The sequence below is a fragment of the Bombus affinis genome, unplaced genomic scaffold (genome assembly GCF_024516045.1).
Source record: "Bombus affinis isolate iyBomAffi1 unplaced genomic scaffold, iyBomAffi1.2 ctg00001006.1, whole genome shotgun sequence".
Taxonomy (NCBI): Eukaryota; Metazoa; Arthropoda; class Insecta; order Hymenoptera; family Apidae; genus Bombus; species Bombus affinis.
In genome coordinates, this window is record NW_026109494.1 from 25001 (window position 1) to 30000 (window position 5000).

A 5000-nucleotide genomic window follows, 5' to 3' on the forward strand; every position below is an offset into this window, starting at 1 on the left:
TGCAAAAATATTCCTACCTTGTAACACTTTTAAGCGAGATAACTCGAAAAAACCTTTTCGGTCTTTTCGCACCGGCCGAACTTCTTCAAAGTCCCAACGTCCCGTCGCATAGTTCCGTTTCTAGAAAACGTTCCAGCGACCAAATAAACGCTTAATCCCGACGTAAAACGTCGAGATACGTCCATTTATGCAAAAATATTCCTACCTTGTAACACTTTTAAGCGAGATAACTCGAAAAAACCTTTTCGGTCCTTTCGCACCGGCCGAACTTCTTCAAAGTCCCAACGTCCCGTCGCATAGTTCCGTTTCTAGAAAACGTTCCAGCGACCAAATAAACGCTTAATCCCGACGTAAAACGTCGAGATACGTCCATTTATGCAAATATATTCCTACCTTGTAACACTTTTAAGCGAGATAACTCGAAAAAACCTTTTCGGTCTTTTCGCACCGGCCGAACTTCTTCAAAGTCCCAACGTCCCGTCGCATAGTTCCGTTTCTAGAAAACGTTCCAGCGACCAAATAAACGCTTAATCCCGACGTAAAACGTCGAGATACGTCCATTTATGCAAATATATTCCTACCTTGTAACACTTTTAAGCGAGATAACTCGAAAAAACCTTTTCGGTCTTTTCGCACCGGCCGAACTTCTTCAAAGTCCCAACGTCCCGTCGCATAGTTCCGTTTCTAGAAAACGTTCCACCGACCAAATAAACGCTTAATCCCGACGTAAAACGTCGAGATACGTCCATTTATGCAAAAATATTCCTACCTTGTAACACTTTTAAGCGAGATAACTCGAAAAAACGTGTTCGATACGGAAATTTTTCAAAGTCCCAACGAAAAAATCGAAACTTTGTAGAAGGTCTTGGGGACGACATAAACGCTTAATCCCGACGTAAAACGTCGAGATACGTCGATTTATGCAAAAATATTCCTACCTTGTAACACTTTTAAGCGAGATAACTCGAAAAAACCTTTTCGGTCTTTTCGCACCGGCCGAACTTCTTCAAAGTCCCAACGTCCCGTCGCATATTTCCGTTTCTAGAAAACGTTCCAGCGACCAAATAAACGCTTAATCCCGACGTAAAACGTCGAGATACGTCCATTTATGCAAATATATTCCTACCTTGTAACACTTTTAAGCGAGATAACTCGAAAAAACCTTTTCGGTCTTTTCGCACCGGCCGAACTTCTTCAAAGTCCCAACGTCCCGTCGCATAGTTCCGTTTCTAGAAAACGTTCCAGCGACCAAATAAACGCTTAATCCCGACGTAAAACGTCGAGATACGTCCATTTATGCAAATATATTCCTACCTTGTAACACTTTTAAGCGAGATAACTCGAAAAAACCTTTTCGGTCTTTTCGCACCGGCCGAACTTCTTCAAAGTCCCAACGTCCCGTCGCATAGTTCCGTTTCTAGAAAACGTTCCACCGACCAAATAAACGCTTAATCCCGACGTAAAACGTCGAGATACGTCCATTTATGCAAAAATATTCCTACCTTGTAACACTTTTAAGCGAGATAACTCGAAAAAACCTTTTCGGTCTTTTCGCACCGGCCGAACTTCTTCAAAGTCCCAACGTCCCCGTCGCATAGTTCCGTTTCTAGAAAACGTTCCAGCGACCAAATAAACGCTTAATCCCGACGTAAAACGTCGAGATACGTCCATTTATGCAAATATATTCCTACCTTGTAACACTTTTAAGCGAGATAACTCGAAAAAACCTTTTTCGGTCTTTTCGCACCGGCCGAACTTCTTCAAAGTCCCAACGTCCCGTCGCATAGTTCCGTTTCTAGAAAACGTTCCAGCGACCAAAATAAACGCTTAATCCCGACGTAAAACGTCGAGATACGTCCATTTATGCAAAAATATTCCTACCTTGTAACACTTTTAAGCGAGATAACTCGAAAAAACCTTTTCGGTCTTTTCGCACCGGCCGAACTTCTTCAAAGTCCCAACGTCCCGTCGCATAGTTCCGTTTCTAGAAAACGTTCCAGCGACCAAATAAACGCTTAATCCCGACGTAAAACGTCGAGATACGTCCATTTATGCAAATATATTCCTACCTTGTAACACTTTTAAGCGAGATAACTCGAAAAAACCTTTTCGGTCTTTTCGCACCGGCCGAACTTCTTCAAAGTCCCAACGTCCCGTCGCATAGTTCCGTTTCTAGAAAACGTTCCAGCGACCAAATAAACGCTTAATCCCGACGTAAAACGTCGAGATACGTCCATTTATGCAAAAATATTCCTACCTTGTAACACTTTTAAGCGAGATAACTCGAAAAAACCTTTTCGGTCCTTTCGCACCGGCCGAACTTCTTCAAAGTCCCAACGTCCCGTCGCATAGTTCCGTTTCTAGAAAACGTTCCAGCGACCAAATAAACGCTTAATCCCGACGTAAAACGTCGAGATACGTCCATTTATGCAAATATATTCCTACCTTGTAACACTTTTAAGCGAGATAACTCGAAAAAACCTTTTCGGTCTTTTCGCACCGGCCGAACTTCTTCAAAGTCCCAACGTCCCGTCGCATAGTTCCGTTTCTAGAAAACGTTCCAGCGACCAAATAAACGCTTAATCCCGACGTAAAACGTCGAGATACGTCCATTTATGCAAAAATATTCCTACCTTGTAACACTTTTAAGCGAGATAACTCGAAAAAACCTTTTCGGTCTTTTCGCACCGGCCGAACTTCTTCAAAGTCCCAACGTCCCGTCGCATAGTTCCGTTTCTAGAAAACGTTCCAGCGACCAAATAAACGCTTAATCCCGACGTAAAACGTCGAGATACGTCCATTTATGCAAATATATTCCTACCTTGTAACACTTTTAAGCGAGATAACTCGAAAAAACCTTTTCGGTCTTTTCGCACCGGCCGAACTTCTTCAAAGTCCCAACGTCCCGTCGCATAGTTCCGTTTCTAGAAAACGTTCCACCGACCAAATAAACGCTTAATCCCGACGTAAAACGTCGAGATACGTCCATTTATGCAAAAATATTCCTACCTTGTAACACTTTTAAGCGAGATAACTCGAAAAAACCTTTTCGGTCTTTTCGCACCGGCCGAACTTCTTCAAAGTCCCAACGTCCCGTCGCATAGTTCCGTTTCTAGAAAACGTTCCAGCGACCAAATAAACGCTTAATCCCGACGTAAACCGTCGAGATACGTCCATTTATGCAAATATATTCCTACCTTGTAACACTTTTAAGCGAGATAACTCGAAAAAACCTTTTCGGTCTTTTCGCACCGGCCGAACTTCTTCAAAGTCCCAACGTCCCCGTCGCATAGTTCCGTTTCTAGAAAACGTTCCACCGACCAAATAAACGCTTAATCCCGACGTAAAAACGTCGAGATACGTCCATTTATGCAAAAATATTCCTACCTTGTAACACTTTTAAGCGAGATAACTCGAAAAAACGTGTTCGATACGGAAATTTTTCCATGTCCCAATGTGCAATTCGAAACTTTTTAGAACGTTTCAAGAACAAAATTAACGCTTAATCCCGATGTATTTAATTAGAATATATCGATTTATGCCAGAATATACGTACCTTATAACGCTTATTATGGAATTAATGCGAAAGGAACTTTCGGTACTTTCGGCACTTTTGGAGCAGTGCGAAACAATTCAAAGTGCCAACGTCCCAGTCAGCTAGGTCCGGTGGAAAAAATTTAAAAAAAAAATAAAAAGAAACCGTTACGTTCGGCTAGACGGCGTCGAACAATAACGATTTCTATAAAAATTTCCATACCTCGTAACGCTTTTTGAGGAATTATTTCGAAAGGAACGTTCGGCCTTTTCGTACCTGGACGAGAGAAATTTCAAAGTTCCAACGTCCCAGTCAGCTAGGTCCGGTGGAAAAAAATTTTTTAAAAAAATAAAAAGAAACCGTTACGTTTGGCTAGACGACGTCGAACAATAACGGTTTCTATAAAAATTTCCATACCTCGTAACGCTTTTTGAGAAATTATTTCGAAAGGAACGTTCGGCCTTTTCGTACCGGGACGAGAGAAATTTCAAAGTTCCAACGTCCCAGTCAGCTAGGTCCGGTGGAAAAAAATTTTTTAAAAAAATAAAAAGAAACCGTTACGTTCGGCTAGACGACGTCGAACAATAACGGTTTCTATAAAAATTTGCATACCTCGTAACGCTTTTTGAGGAATTATTTCGAAAGGAACGTTCGGCCTTTTCGTACCGGGGCGAGAGAAATTTCAAAGTTCCAACGTCCCAGTCAGCTAGGTCCGGTGGAAAAAATTTAAAGAAAAAACAAAACGAAACCGCTACGTTCGACTAGATTACGTCGAACTATAACGATTTCAATAAAAATTTCCACACCTCGTAACGCACTTTAAGGAGTTATTTCGAACTTTAAGGAGTTATTGCGATTATTTCAAAGTCCTCGCGGTACCACGTCGGGGACGCGATACGCTCTTACGCGTTGCTCGCTCGCTCCGCTCGCTCGAAAAAAAATATGGACCAACCCAAAAACCAATCCCTTTCGCGTTCGTTCTTCGATCTCGTTCGAATCTCGGTTCGAACGCGATCGGGAACGGTTTTAGGTTAGGCTAGAATCGTACGAGCGAGCGCAGCGAGCGAGCAACGATCGAAATTTCCACGCTGTAAGCGTACTAGATATTTTCCTATCCCTGTACGTTTTTTTTATCCGTCGTACTCTCTCCGATCGAAGGAGAGTCATGGACGAAACGTAAAAAAAGGGGAAACGAAACGAGAGGAAACGTTCGACTGCGTGCGCGCGCGCGCACGGCGCGTCGCTCCCCACCTCGTACCTTAATAGATTGCTACCTACTCCGCCACATACCCGCTAGCGAGGGGGTTGCGCGCGCAGCGCTAGCGCGAGCGTCCAAGTCCAGCGGCGTATTGCTTTGCGTTCGTACGCGTCGTTATTCCATTGGAATAAAAAAAATCGCTACGTACGATCATCGTGCTTCGGCACGGCCGTACGTAGCGAGATTTATTTTTCGAGCGCCAGCGAC